Genomic DNA, 16,744 nt, shown 5'->3' on the forward strand with positions numbered 1-16,744 from the left:
AATTCTTCATGGAATAAAACTTATCCCAAATTAGTTTTAAAGAAACTTTTGTTATGTAACATTTTTCACAAAAATCAATAATAAGCGAGATATTTTGATTTATTTAATTCAGGCCCCCTTATAACCCCTCTTTTAAATAATGTATTTTGAATGCCATATAGCCTAAAATCTAAGTTGCAACGAACTTAATTTATATTCCAATTTTCATCGAAATTCGTTCAGCCATTATCGCGGTGAAAAGGTAACATACATACAGACAGACAGACAGACAGACATACAAACAAAAATTTCAAAAAAGCGATTATCGGTTTCAGGGTGGTTAATTATGTATGAAGGGTACACGGGAAAAACGAATATTGTCACAATGCTGTTAAGGATGATGTCATTATCTAATTCACTGTATTAATACAAACGTTAGTGTTATTTTTATCAAAAATGGTAAAGGAGAATTAAAACCACAGATACACTCACCATTCCCTTCATTTCAAGAAGAAACATCAATAAATTTTGCAATAATATACTGAAATAGATCACTATCTCACCCTTAATGGAAATGTGACATTGTTCGTTTTTACCGTGTACCCTTCATATGTTAGGACAAATTATTTTTGGAAAATCGAAAATTACCAGAAAAATTTCGGCTACAGATTTATTATTAGTATAGATGACAATACATTATTCATATCACATTCTATCACGTATAACAACGTAACACGTATCTCGTGTCGTTTATGTCAAGTCTCTATATATACGAAAATGCATGTTAGTCGAACATTTTCAATTTAACCCTTAAGAACACGCGCGAGGTATATTCATAACCCTCCTGTATTTAGAACACTATTCGCCGGAAATGTTTTCGTTTAAAATTGCGTGACCTTCAATACCTTTCAAGAATATCAAGCTTCGCCTGGAGACAAAAATAGCCAGTTTTATCTCTTTCATGCATCATCTTACGTCATATTGATCAGGGTCAGTTCACTTATGTATCCGTGCACATGCACTCACTCCACGTAGGATAGGCAGACTGTTGAAGATATTAACACGTTTCTAATTTTCTTGTTATATGTTAGAAGTTCTGTGTGTAATTTAGCTAAAGAATTATACAACCGAGGGCCAAAATTAATGCTATTCTTTAGACCATCAGATATGAAACATTTAGGGCCGTATTCATAGACATTTTTAGCGCGGGTTTCCGGTGGATGATCAGCGTTTTTCGTATTTATAAACTAGTGTTAGCGATAGGATATGATTTGAATTCTGTACAAGTAACCAGTGGATAGCCGGGGCTAGCTTAGTACGTTCGCAGCGCGTGTTGCGAAATATCTATGGATAGCACCCTAGGTTCTACAGATGTTGAATTATTATTTCGTCTTCTATCGTGATTATGTGCCTGTAACATAAACTTATTACGGTTTTTCTGAAAAATGTTTAACAAAGTGTATTCATAAATTTGTACAATATTAAATACATTAAATTCGGAATAAATTAATTTAGTTGGATAATCAAAACGTTTCTTCAAACAAATTTTAATTATTCGTTTTTGTAGTAAATTTAACGGACTAAGATTAATTTTTGTTATTAATATTACATAACAGCAGGGCCTGGTTTACAGGTTCGGAGACCCGGAGCATAATTTTCTTCATGGGGGCCCTTTCTTTTCACATGTGACGACTATGCCTATATTATTTTGTTTAAATATGACTGTCGGCCTGGGTAGCATAATCGGTATAGCGCTGGCCTTTTTGTGCTAGAGGTTGCGGGTTCGATCCCGGCTCAGGTCAATAGCATTTAAGTGTGCTTAAATGCGACAGGCTCATGTCAGTAGATTTACTGGCATGTAAAAGAATACCTGCGGGACAAAATTCCGGCACACCGGCGATGTTCATATAATCTCGGCAGTTTCGAGCGCTGTTAAATAAACCATAATTTAATTTTAATTTAATTTAATTTTAAATATAACTAATGGCATTGACAGACAGTAGTAACGCTACTATTACTACTTAATCGCAGGCACAACAACGTCCCTCCTATATTTACATTTGTTATCATAGTCTGAAATCATAGCACAGCCAACACAACTGTTTTTTTTTTCTGATCCAGAGACAGAAGAGAAAACAGACTGCGTATTAAAAAAAGAAACTTAATGCTTATTTAATCTATTACACTTTTCTACGTCACACCACTTTTGACCAATAAAACGGTACGAAAGGACGTCTTTCAACCAGGGGCGTATTTCGGACTACCGGGGCTACCGGCGGTAGCCCAAGGAAATTACAAAAGAAAAAGTTTATAATATAACATAATGTAATAATTTTGTATTATTAGTTTTACCATAGTAATTAAAATTAAAGTAATTGTTAGATTTATATGTGCTCTCTGCTCTCGAAAAGAAACAAGTTGTCAAGGCTGCATCGCTGGAGAAACCGCTTGCTACGTGAGGTAGCCTTTGACCGTACCGCGCACGCTGTTCTGTCGCACAACTGCCCGTCCGCCCCGCTCCCTTCCGTTACCATCATGCAGTGTAGGCGGGCGAGTTGCCGCTCTCGTGATCGGTTTCTTCGCAGGCGCGAAGGAGCAATACGCTTAGTACGCTAGCAATTGAATGTGATTGTGTTCTTGCAGTGCATTATTTTAAATCTGTGATTTGTTCGAGTGTCTAAGAGTTATATTAATTGTGAATTATTAAGTTTTTAATTTCCCAATTAAGTGATATTGTGAAAAATATGGCAGAACAAGTTTCTGGAGAGGTTTGTGTTGAAAATGACTGTGTAATAGAAGGTTTATTAAAAGTGTCTTTTAACCGTCGTACATAACAACGAGAAAGTTGAAATTGTGAAAATGGAAAGACCAACTCCTGAGTTAAATTTGTCCATGGACGTAAAAGAAAAACAGCGAGAGTACAACGCCATTTCACTTCAACATCATATGGTAAGTGGAATTGGTTGTGTGGTACTTCTAAACTGTCTAAACTATTTTGCTGGCCATGTTTGTTATTTAGCTGCGAAACTAATGTGTGGTCAAAAGAGGGGTTTTCTAATATGAACTCCTTCGAACTGCAGTCCTAGAATACGACAAATCAAAAGCTCATATATGTAGTAGCATGAACTTTGCAAACTTTGGAAAGACAAGAATTGATTTACAGCTAGATAAGCAAAAAGCTCTACATATCAACCAACACAATGCTCCTGTGGAAAAAAAAATCGGGAGATTTTACTGCGTCTTATTAACGCAGTATGCTTTCTAGGAAAACAAGAATTGGCTTTTCGGGGTCATAACGAGAGTGTGGAATCAGACAATATAGGAAATTATAATTATTGAATATTTAAGTTCCTTAAGTGAATTTGACCATATAGTGGCCAATCATCTTGAGAGTTCAACAGTATTTCGTGGTACTTCTCTCGCAATTCAGAATGACTTAATATTTGCTATAAGTGGGGTTATGATAAAGAACATAAAACCTTTTGTGGCCATTGTTGTTGATGAAACAAGTTATTGCTCTAATCAGAGTCAATTGTCCACTGTTTTAAGATACGTCGACAGTACTGCCAATGTTCAAGAACGGTTTATAGGATTCACAAATGTTAGTTCGGACAAAACTGCTGCTGCTTTGTTTCAGCATGTGGAAGGTGTTATAGCAGAATACAATGTCGGCAATAAGTTAATTGCACAGACATACGATGGTGCTTCAGTTATGGAGGGAAATATTAATGGCTTAAAAACAAAAGTTCAAGAAAAGTATCCTCAGGCACTATTTGTCCATTGTTACAGCCATGTTCTCAATTTAGTTTTGCAACAAACTACTTCATCCATTCCAGAATGCCGCATTTTTTCAAAACACTGTCGGGTTTAGTTGCATTTTTCTCATCATCTCCTAAAAGATCAGAAAACTCAGGGAATTTATGAACAAGAAACTCCCAAAAGTAGCACCAACTAGATTGAATTTTACATCTCGGCTTGTAAATACAGTAAAGGAATACAGAGAAAAACGGACTGCTTTCTTTAAAAATGCCATTTGTAATGACTGAAGAAAACTGGGATGATGCTGTAAATGTACAGGCTCAAGGATATTTGAATTTTTTCACACAGTTTCAGAATATATTTCTTCTTGAAGTCTATGCTAGAGTGTTCGCACATACAGATGTGCTCTACAATATCCTTCAGACAAATAGTCTAGACATAGCATACTACTTGCAAGAGGTATCAAAGTTAAAAAAAAAAAATACTATATCCGAGTTCAGACGTAGTGGGTTTCCGTCCATATGGAGTAATATGGAAAATGAAAATTCTTCAGCCAATACAATGGAACCACCATTAAAGCGAAGAAAAGGAGATGATAAATTGAAATACAGGCAGCTGTACTACAGCATACTACATCGTATGCACATGGAATTTACTGACAGATTTTCTGATTATGGAAAGCTTCAGTTCACACATCTTCTAGATTCTCAAAAATTTTCTGCTTATAGAGAAAACTTCCCGAATGAGGCACTAAACAAATTATTTCAGTCCTATAACAGTCACTTTGATCAAGTACGTCTTTGATTTTTCGAACAAACCTATCCATGAAATATTATCTACTATATATGAAAACCAGCTGAACCAAGTTATTCCTGAAGTCCTTAAATTGGCAACATTAATTATGACAATCCCAGCTACGTCAGCATCGGTAGAAAGAACATTTTTTTGCGTTGAAGAGAATAAAATCCTACTGTAGATCAACTCATACACAAGAACGTTTATCCGGCTTGGCACTAATATCCATTGAAAAGTCATTTCTACAGAAACTTTGCAAGTGGCCCAACTGTAATTTCAAGGACGATGCCATCAACGTATTTTCGTCCCAATCAAGACGTCTGGAAATCACATAAATATGTAAGGAATTTTATTATAGGGATTTTAAAATATATGTTGTGTAATAATAGGGTCAGTGGTAGCCCCAAACCCTTTGACGAGTATACGCCACTGCTTTCAACCAATCATGGCTGCTTATCGCACAATTTTATCGCGTCCCTAGCATTTGTTGAATTTTATCGCGTCCCTAGCATTTGTTTATTTTTATCACTACCCCAACATTTGTTTCTTTGTTTGCCAACATTTCAAACTGGTCTGGACGTCAAAAAACAGAAAGTTACAAACCACTCCTGTCGATGCACAGCAGTTTCAAATATGACTCGCATTGGCATTCAAGAACAAGAATTAATAAAGATCACTGGTCATAGCTATGCATCTTCTCTGAAACCCTATTTACAAATAAATGAAGAGCACCATTCGGAAATCCTGAATAAGTTGAGGGATACACCATGTAGCCTACATCAACGAGTTCACTTCTTTTACGCACACGTCCAATATAACATCAACTGAACCACCAACCACTAAAACATTCAAATTTGAAAATTGTGCTTTCAATAATTGCTTCTTTTAAAATTATTCATGTTTATTTTTTATTTCATCATCATTAATTAAAACGTTTCTTGTTTATTTCATCATCCCTAATTCAAACTTTTCTAACACTTGTTTATATTATTTAGGCTATGTTTTTTATAGCTTCTGCTATATGATATTATGGATAGTCACGTATCATACATTGTTTAATATTAAGATTTATTGAAAATCATCTGTTAAGTGACGTTGATTGCTGGGATCCGGACGATTGAAGTGGAATGCAAATGTTTTAATAAAAATGAAACTGAATCAACAAAGCCTTCTTGACTAGTTACCGTGCACAGAGTTCAATTAAGATTCCATAGTTGGCACAACTGATAACAAGAAAACAGCTAAACTGTTGCCTACGCTATTATACCCACTATAGCGTAGGCAATGGCTAATCATAACACACTACTGCCATCTAGCGTAATGTTTAGATGGTACAATAATACATTTGAAGACAGATGTATTTTCGTAAGTCAATATTTTTTGTATTGGAGTACTTTGTTACTTCCAATCTGTATATATTGTCTTCTAATCGTGTAATAGTCAATTAAATCCCACTCGAGTTTTGATTTTCTCTAGATAAATCTGCTCCTATTGCACTCGCAGATTTATCGATAAAATCAAAACCTCTAGTGAGATGACTGTTGATAATAGCATAATATCAATTTGAAAAGTCAATTTTACTTAAGGCTACAGCATTATTCTGAATCGTTTGCAAATGAAACAGCATACACTCAAGAATGCCATTTTATGGGAATAAATGAGCCAATTTTAAGGTTACATCACATTATTTCTGTACACTAAGATTTAATAAGAATCATTCTATCACCTGTCTCCTTTCACCATGTATTTATTTCTCCGAAATTTTTTTTATAAATTCACTATTTTCAGGAGAAGGATTAAAAATAAAGTGATCCTATAAGGCAGTGGTTCCCAACCTTTATTGACTGACGACACACTTTATTGAATGTCTACGATATCGCGACATACTTATTTGATTTTAATAATAATAATAATAGTAGTAGTAGTAATAATAATAATAATAATAATAATAATAATAATAATAATAATAAGAACAAGAATAAATATAATAATAATATAATAACCAGTACATTTCTTCTGAAGCAAAAGGCGGTAGAACTCTGTGTAGAATATTTCTGCAGTGCTTGGGAAAAGTGACATAAGTCAGTTTCCACAAACCTTTTTTGATAATTTATTGACAACTTACGAAACATCTGCTCGCTCGGAAAAAAATACATAAGTATTTCTCCCATTACAATAATTCATACAGAAAAAAATCAAATCGACATAACCAGTGAAAGTCGTCAATAAATTATCAAAAATGGTTTGTGAAAACTGACTTATGTCACTTTTCCCAAGCACTGTAGATTTTATAGCGGACGGGGATATGATTACTGTTCACTGCACGGGAATTTTGTTGTTTTTAACCGCCTTTGCGTCCAATTAAAAGTTTCAAAATCCAAGCGTAATACAAAGAAAAACTATATTAAAAACAGTTATTCACACGTATTTCGGTTTCATGATGAAAAATGCAACAAAAAGGTGCCGGAACGCCGATTCAGCGCGTTCCACCAGAAAAACAGCACTGATAACAACTTCTATGTAGTGTCTGACATCCAGTGTTGTAGATAGGTTGATTGATGTCGACGTTCAATCGAAAATTCTAAAAGAACAAGCTTGAGTGGCATTAGAAAAAATGTGTGTGTCAAAAATCCTGTCTATCCTGAATATCTGATAAAAATATTTTATTATCGTTTTCGAAAACTCGCCTATTTAAATTAATGTGAAGTCTGCGCTTTGTGGGTTGCGTAGAGTTTCTCAATACGTGGCCTTATGGTTGAAAAAAATGAAAAACTGAACTGAGCATTATTGCAGGTGTTCACGTTTCATTTGTAAAATCTATCTCAAAGTAAAATGTACCTTGTCAATGACTTCATTAGAAATAAAAAATGCGTTGTAAAGAGACTTTCTGGATGACAAAAATTTATTTTTCATTTCCAAAATTTCGCGACACTCTCCATGGAGCTGCGCGACACACCGGTTGCGAACCTCTGCTATAAGGTATCAGTCATTATGTGTGGTCATTAAAGAAGACTGCATTAGTTGTAGTACTGTCCTTTGATTCTTTTAGTGCAATTCAGAAATTTGAGAAGAATTTTCATTTTTCCTAAATTCAGAGTTAGGTTTACTTTGGCTCCACAGTTTAGTAGCTGTATTGGATTGCTGTCCTTGTATGTCAAAATCTTCTTCATTAGTCTATATTAAAATATTGTTAACTTGTGTAACTGGAAATCTCTGTGAGCAAAGAAGATCACTGCTAGTAACAGCTGAAGGAACATACATGCTGAGTGATCAACGTTGTTTTTCTTGTTATATTTCAGTAGCTTTCCGTTTTCTCTTTGGCTCCTAATTCAAATTTGCTTGCGAATTCCATTTTTAATTATGGACATTTCTTTAAATACACTTTTATGCTACCAGTACACATGATAATAGTCCGATATCAAGATAAATTAAATAAATAAGTAACTAAATAAATAAATAAATAAATAAATAAATAAATAAATAAAGAACAAATAAACAAAAAACCAACAAACAAAGAAACAAACAAAGAGACAAAGAAACAAACAAAGAAACAACGAAAGAAAGAAAGAAGCAAAGAAACAAACAAAGAAAAAAGAAACAAACAAACAAAAAAACGAACAAACAAGAAAACGAACAAAGAAAGAAAGAAAGAAACAAACAAACAAAGAAACAAAAAAAAAACAAAGAAACAAAACACAAACAAAGAAAGAAAGAAACAAACAAATAAACAAACAAGCAGACAGACAATGATGACTTTGACTGCTGCGTTTATAATTAATTTATTTGAATAGGCTTACTATTACTCTGTTACAAGTTGAACACATTAAATTCCGCCGTCCACTTACTATCACTCTAATCCAGCCACGGCGAAAATGCGACTCACGAGCACATTGTGGCTCGCAGAGATAGCTGTGCATTTCTACCTCCCACAACCCCCACCCTCTCACTCACGGGAGTCCAACTCCGTTCCATTCGTATTTGCCTCTGATCTGCGAGTGGTGTATTGTCGCAATGTCTCTCTCCAATACATGTACTTTACATCTATAAAAACGGAAGTTTCAAGTAGGATGGGAGGACGCATTTTTTCTTGCTGCCAATATGGTGAGAATATTTAATGTATGATTTGTTCGCAAGTATTACAAGGAAAACGGTTGTATAACATAAAACGGCATTATACTACATGTCACCCACATTATGAAACATTGAAAGGTAATTGTTGTTGTTATTGTTATTATTATAATCCTATTATTATTACTATTGTTGTTATTGTTATCGGAATAATTATCAGTCTTTATTTGCGGATGAATAGTCATACTCTTATTTCGTTAACAGGTCTAGACCGAGCAAATAGACTGCTGGAATTGAAAGAAAGAAATGAACGCCAGACTACTAGTAATACACAAAACATGGCACAGAAAAGGAACCACGCTAGTTATTTGATAGCTTGGGAAATTGCGAAGAGTTGTAAGGCATTTCAGGAAGGGGAATTTCTCTGTATGATTAAAATTGTTGAAGTTTTGTGTCCACAGGAGGTTCCTAGTTTTGAAAATTTACATCTTTCTCGTCAAACTATCGCCACAAAAATTGAATTCCTTTCTAATGATGTCACGAGACAGATGGACATAAAACTCAGTAGTTTTGTATATTTTTCTCTTGCAATTGACGAGAGTACTGACGTCACAGATACGGCACAATTGGCCATATTTATTCGTGGCGTTGATGAAGAGTTAAATGTTGAGGAATATCATCTAGACCTAGTTTCCATACAAGGCAATGCTACTGGTGAAGAGAGTTTTAATTCTTTCCGAATGAGTGTCGAGAGTCACAAGTTAGATTGGTCTAAGCTAGTGGCAGTGGCAACAGGCGGAGCGAAAGCAATGGTGGGCGAAAAGAAGGGCTTTCTTGGAAGATTGAAAACTTTTCTTGTTGAAAGAAATATACTGAATAAAGTTCATGCAATTCACTGTATTTTACATCAAGAGGCACTTTGCGCCAAGTCAGTGTCGTTGAAATCAATTCTAGATATTGTTGTAAAGATAATAAATAAAATAAAAGGTAGTGCGTTGAAGCATAGACAGTTCAGACAACTGCTTAAAGATCTTGGAGAATCCACGGAAGATCTGAAGTATTTCTGCGATGTTAGGTGGCTTAGCAGAGGGTCGATGTTACGACGTTTCTTTGACCTCCGTGAAGTAGTACAACATTTATGCGAGCGCAGTTAATTTTAGTAAACTTCCATAATTTATTATCACTAAATTTTATTATTTGCTGATTCATTTATTTACTTTCTGATAATTGTATAATTGTTTTTAAGGCATGGAAATACAAGAATTAAGCGACGAAACCTGGATTTGTGATTTGGCTTATTTGTGTGACATTTGCGAGCATTTGAACAACTTAAATGTGAGACTTCAAGGTCGCCAGAAAAATGTTGTTGCATTGTACAGCACACTTCAGGCTTTCACAAGAAAGCTGACGCTCTTGATAGAACACTTAAACGAGTCCCAGCTCCAGTATTTTCCATGTTTACAGTCTCTTCCAAATATTGCTCCTCACAAATTACATAATTACATTGAGATGCTGAACATTCTTAAACAAGAATTTTGTAAACACAGATTTCATGATTTAAGAAATTTAGAGCATGACATATCTCTGTACGTCGACCCTTTGTCAGCAGATGTACGAATGATGCGGTTAGATCTTCAATTTGAACTCATAGATTTACAATGTGATGTTGCAATGAAAGCTAGATGTAAGGACTTGACAGATGTTGAACTTTTCAAATCTTTGTCAAAAAATAAGTATCCGAAGCTTCGTTCTTTCGCTTGCTCTGTTGAAGCCATGTTCGCTACAACTTACGTTTGTGAAAAATTATTTTCAATAATGAAAATAGTGAAAACCAAATGTAGATTACGACTGACAGACAAACACCTTCGTGATCAACTACGTCTGGCAATAAATGACATAATTCCTGATTTTGAAACTCTGTCGCAGAGACATTCTGAAGACAGTTAATTTCAGGTCATGATAATGTGGCCTATGTTTTCTTGTACATTTCTCTTTCCGTTGTACGTACGAAACATTAGTTTGTAGCCTTGTACTGTATAAAATTATATTTAAATGCTGGACGTAAGGAAAATGAAAATCCGTTACTGAGTCAGACAGTTGCTTACTTCCCCTTCGGGTGTCCGCCTCCATCCACAGGTGCTATGCACATTGCAGGTTACACAGTGGCTCGGCGCACGAACTCTTCTTCGCCACGGCTGCTCTAATCTTAAAACAATAAAGTATTGACGCTATTTCTAACATAATAGTCCAATTAGTTTCGTAATTATCTGTTAATAATTACTCATCTCCTAAATTCTGATTTTCAGTTGGCAGAGTTTATCTATTTCAATTTTTATAAATCTTGTTCCTGAATTTTGTACCCCCTCAGAATGTTGAGGCCCTGAGCAGAGTCACCACAGGCTCCTGCCTATATCGGGCCCTGCATATTAAGTCCAAAATATTGATTATTAATTATGGTCTAGCAACAATCCACGCGAGTATTAATGTTAGGAAGAAATGCGCGATTTCCTTAGGGTTAAAACAATATACATAATGCCATGTAATATAATATAATATAATACAAACCAACGTTACTTACAGTGTCTGTATTTCGCTCGAGTGTTTAGCTTGCTATCTCTTGGGGAGCTGTGGATAGATTACCTCCCGTTCAGCCTCTCTCTTGCACTTTGCAACTGCACTTGAGGTCATGATCGCGCGTTGCATCTGTAGAAGTCTGAAGGCCATCGCCTTGACTGCATTTTTTTAATTGTTCAACTTTATGACGTACTATAATAGTCATTCTTTGCAATGTATCAAACGAAAGTATGAAGCAAAATTATTAAATATAGCCTATATATGTAGATGTTATCTACCGGTATTGAATATCATCATCATCAATGCTCATAATCATGATCATGATAATTGATTACCATTATATATTCTTTTATTCGTTTAGCTCTAGGCCTTTAGTGCTATCCCGACTTAACAGCACTGCAAGCTAACCTATCCGCTTCATCTTATATCACATGATAGATCAGTGTGCATTTTTGGCGTCTTTTCTAAACATATTTCTTAAATATTTTTCCCGTTCTTCCTGCATAAGAAATTAGAATACATACCGTATTACAAATGTAAAATTACCGATATTTTAGTATCTTACCGGATTACTTACTTACTTACTGGCTTTTAAGGAATCCGGAGGTTCATTGTCGCCCTCACATAAGCCCGCCATCGGTGCCTATCCTGTGCAAGATTAATCCAGTCTCTACCATCTTATCCCACTTTCCTCAAATCCATTCTATTATTATCTTCTCTGCCTCCCCAAATGGTCTTTTTCCCTCCGGCCTCCCAACTAAAACTCTATATGCATTTCTGGATTCGCCTATACGTGCTACATGCCCTGCCCATCTCAAACGTCTGGATTTAATGTTCCTAATTATGTCAGGTGAAGAATACAATGCGTGCAGTACTGTGTTGTGTAACTTTCTCCATCCTCCTGTAACTTCATCCCGCTTAGCCCCAAATATTTTCCTAAGCACCTTATTCTCAAACATCCTTAACCTATGTTCCTCTCTCAGAGTGAGAGACCAAGTTTCACAACCATACAGAAGAACGGTAATATAACTGTTTTATAAATTCTAACTTTCAGATTTTTGGACAGCAGACTGGATGATAAGAGCTTCTCAACCGAATAATAACACGCATTTCCCATATTTATTCTGCGTTTAATTTCCTCCCGAGTGTCATTTATATTTGTTACTGTTGCTCCAAGATATTTGAATTTTTCTAACCCTTCGAAGGATAAATCTCCAATTTCTATATTTCCATTTCGTACAATATTCTGATCACGACACATAATCATATACTTAGTCTTTTCGGGATTTACTTCCAAACCGATCGCTTTACTTGTTTCAAGTAAAATTTCCGTGTTTTCCCTAATCGTTTGTGTATTTTCTCCTCACATATTCACGTCATCCGCATAGACAAGAATCTCATGTAACCCGTTCATGTTTATCCTGAACTTTCCTACTGGCATATTCTAGAGTGAAGTTAAAAAGTAAAGATGATAGTGCATCTCCCTGCTTAGCCCGCAGTGAATTGGAAAAGCATCACATAGAAACTGACCTATACGGACTCTGCTGTTTCAAATAGGTTACTTAATTGTTTATACATATATAACAGGTACCAAAGTAGATAAAATTTCATTCAGGTATAAACAACTGTGGCGATTGAAGGCTGCTTTCTGACTTCGGGAGTGATCAATATCGAGTCTCGGAAGACTCGGGAGTCTTTACGTCAAGGACGCGACATAATACAACATTGTCGTTCGGGTTTTCTGCTTTTCGGCGCTGTTAGTCTCGTTTTTCTCGATGGTTGTTCATCTCTAACAACTACTTGTTTTCATAACACTACATGCACATCGTTCATCAGAAGATACGAATACAAACCTACAACTCACAATATCACAACTGCAACCTCCTCTCAAATACACAGGTTACTGAATATGATTTGAAAGTCAGAATCTCTGCAGTCTGGTGGTCGTGTTTCGCTGTAGATTATGCAAGACTCCATCGATTTTTCCATTCCATTTTCTATTACCATTTATTGTAATAGCAGCTTTCACACTCAGGAGACCGGTACGTTCAGTACGAACGAATTCATGACATGCTGCGTAGAGTGTGCTGGTTGAGTGTAAGAGCGGCGTATAAGACGCGTAATTAAACTCGTTATATTTCATTAATGAGAGAAGAGCTAGGTGAGTGATTAATACCGGATTGTTTACCGACTCAAACTTAGAAATTGTGAGAATTTTTATTGAAATCGCAGGTCATATGTTTCTTTGTGAGTCTATACGCTTGGAGAGAGGGCCATATGCCACACGGACAAGGCTGAGAGGTTGCCTACAGAGCATGGGGTTGCCATCCGAAGTTCGGGTACTTTCTGACTCTACTAGTAGAAACTCTATGTGTTTTTTTTTTTTTTTTTAGCAGCCGTCGAAAAATTTGTACTCACGATGACATCACTGAATGCAAGCCACAATACATAAAATGTAATATCAATAGAGGAATATAGAGCACTCTGTCGGATGCGGACTCCCAACCCAATGATATAGACCTAGACTACACAATATTGATTTATAGATGGACAGATTATATTTTATTTCACTAGTATTTTTACTATGCTACAGCAACCTACGAAAATACATCACAAATTGCCACTGTTAATACAACTGGAAACTTTTCGTCTCCTAGTCATGATCTTTGCTTACATTTTATAAGTTTTCAATAAAAAAATTGTTGGGAAATATACTGAATGTAGAGACATACATAGCTGCTATGTAGGATAGCGACAGCGACTTATGATAGCACTAAACATATTTTGTGCGAGATCGTGCGTATTTGCTTGGTTTCCGCACAAAACCAATACGCGGTAAGTCTAAAATTCCACATTCAGTATTCCCAACCTAACACACATAACAATTTCCCTCTTCTTACCGCTTAAGTGACATATTGATTTTACTGCTTTAGGCTTCTAACATATTATTTTTAGAGACGTTCACTATAGTAATAATTATAAATTGGAAACTTACCAGTGCAATTTCACCTAAATTGCACTGTTAATTATTGTTTTTAAATATTTTCAAAAATTAAGTAAACTCTACAACTCCACTAAAGTTACTGCTTTCATGATGCAAGTAACATTAAGGAAGCCGTGAAAAAATCAACAAGATTCCAGATGGCGATGTTATTACTGCAATATATTATATAAATAATATTGTTAAAATATTAAAATGAAAAATAAATCATTACATAACCTTAGAGTTTGTTTTAAGTTATGGACTGGGGGAAAAAAAAAGACAGACGTATATCACGGCCTGATGGAGTATAGAAAACACAGAAAACATTTTAAAGGAACAATGTTGAAGATAGATATTTTTGTTTTGCAAATTTGCCGTCCTTGAACAGAAACCAAGATGGAGATTTGATTGCAACTAATTAGAAATACCTCTTTCAGGTATGTAATAAACGATCTACACACAAAATAATGTACGATACACGAGCGGTATCTTTTCTTTCAATTCTCGGAAATTAAAAAAACTCAACTACGTTTCGCATTTTCAAACTTATCCTCGAACATGAAAACTTCAACATACCGCTCTTGTAACGCATATTACTATTAAACTTATTTTCTACTTATACATTTCCGTTTACAGTTACATCAGATATGTTCATGCTTACCTATGATTCCATCATACTCTTATGACGTGTCGTTTTGTCGCTTGAAGCTTAATTTATAAGTGCCTATTAGAATATTAAAACACAAGAGACGTTTACATTGTCGCCATGTGCACATCAAATATTGTCTCTCTCATTCTTCCTTAAACACAAGTTTCCGAACAGACGTTGAAGGTTTTGAGTAAGAAGCAGTTTAAATCCAATCAGGTAACCTGCCACTAGTAGATGCCTGTGAACTGGAGTTGTAGGGGTGTTGGCCAGAATGGGGTGACACAAAGACAGTTTACTGCGCTGCCCTTACGACGCCCCTATTGCTAGTGATCAGGATGATATTTTTGCCGATCCCTGGTTTTGAGGTTAAATACAACGAATCCATAAAGCAGCCGTGAAGAAATGAATATATATATATATATATATATATATATATATATATATATATATATATATATATATATATATATATATATATATCAGTGGCGTAGCGTCAATGTAAGCTAAAAAGCTCGCTTCCCCAGTTAATAATAATTTCATAATAAACCTGCAGTTTATGAACAAAATTATTTATTAATTTTAATAGAGTTTATATTTATGCGTTAAATATTGTGATGCGGCAGCTCAGGATGATTTGTGATGCACCAGTAAAGAATATGCCTGCACACACCAGCTTCCAAGCAGACTGGTTTCTTTCACTCATTCTTCTGTGTAACCCATCCCGCAGATTCTCCATCCCTTTCTAACTAAACTACCCTTGTCGCAAGGCACTGAAGAAGCTAGCTTTTGCATTGAAAGTTTCCGAGTTATCCCTTTCGTGAGGGTTTGTTCAGCTGAATTGTTAGTGTGCATTGCTGCTGATATAATAAATGATGAATGTAATAACAGTTCCTGACACCAATTTACTTGAATTTTTAGGACAATTCTATTATCAAGACTGACTTACGAACAAAAGTGCGATTTAAAAAGCAAATGACCGTGTCTATTTGTTAGAGATATGTGTAAACCATGAAATCATAATTTACTACGTACCATTTGAAGTCATGCCTTATTGGTGTTACGAGGTTCCCACCAATCTTCGGACTGCTGACTTGACATTGACTACTATTTATTTTAAGACTATATTTTTGTAATACATTTTCTCATATGTACATGAAAGACAACTTGAGTTTGCTTCCCCTGCTCAAAATTTCATGCTACGCCACTGATATATATATATATATATATATATATATATATATATATATATATATATATTCTTTGATGATAACAGCTTTCAGTCCCACCAACATTCTGCAAATTATCATTTTCAAAATTTGGGAATATATCATAGTGACTAAGATGGTTGAGCGTTATTAAAATAGATTTTTCTAATTATAGGCCTAAATGTTGTGATGTTAATATTAAGTTTCATATGCACTCAGTTTATTTCATTTTTTGGAGATTTAGTTACTTTTTTTTTGTTCTAATGTTTGTGACATTGGTACTTTGTTATTATCAAATAATTTTTGCTTATATTGAGAACGAAATTGGACTGAGCTTGAAGTTGGTAGTGTGTGTAGTTAATAATGTTTAAAGTTATTTTGAAAGCATATTATAATTAAGGAGGAGGGATACGTAAAAGAAGATGACAAATTCCTTTTAGATATTCATTCATAGTGTTCTGTCCAAAGACAGGCCTTTCACTGCAAACTCAGCATTCTCCAGTCTTTTCTATTTTCTGCCTTCCTCTTTGTCTCCTCATATGAACCATATATCTTAATGTCGTCTATCATCTGATATCTTCTTCTGCCCCGAACTCTTCTCCCATTCACCATTCCTTCCAGTGCATCCTCCAGAAGGCAGTTTCTTCTCAACCATTGGCGCAGTCTGATCAGTTTCAGCATCATTCTTTCTTCATCCACTCAGCTAATTTTCTTATTCCTTTTAGTTATATG

At 35.1% G+C, this 16,744-nt stretch overlaps 1 protein-coding gene across 4 annotated transcripts in view; it reads right to left on the bottom strand.

The window, feature by feature from the left end:
* The window catches only part of LOC138698283 (cytochrome P450 4C1-like), an 86,278-nt gene extending 74,987 nt beyond the window's left edge, over positions 1 to 11,291 (bottom strand). For 2 of the 4 annotated variants that reach the window (XM_069824074.1, XM_069824077.1), the window contains exon 1: positions 11,180 to 11,282. The gene's annotated coding sequence lies outside the window, so the exon portion shown is untranslated. Of the gene's footprint in view, positions 1 to 10,706; positions 10,807 to 11,179 lie in introns of all 4 variants that reach the window. The other 2 variants (XM_069824075.1, XM_069824076.1) reach the window with 2 other exon arrangements.
* Between the last annotated feature and the right edge of the window lie 5,453 nt (positions 11,292 to 16,744).

This window comes from Periplaneta americana, chromosome 4 (assembly GCF_040183065.1).
Source record: "Periplaneta americana isolate PAMFEO1 chromosome 4, P.americana_PAMFEO1_priV1, whole genome shotgun sequence".
NCBI lineage: Eukaryota > Metazoa > Arthropoda > Insecta > Blattodea > Blattidae > Periplaneta > Periplaneta americana.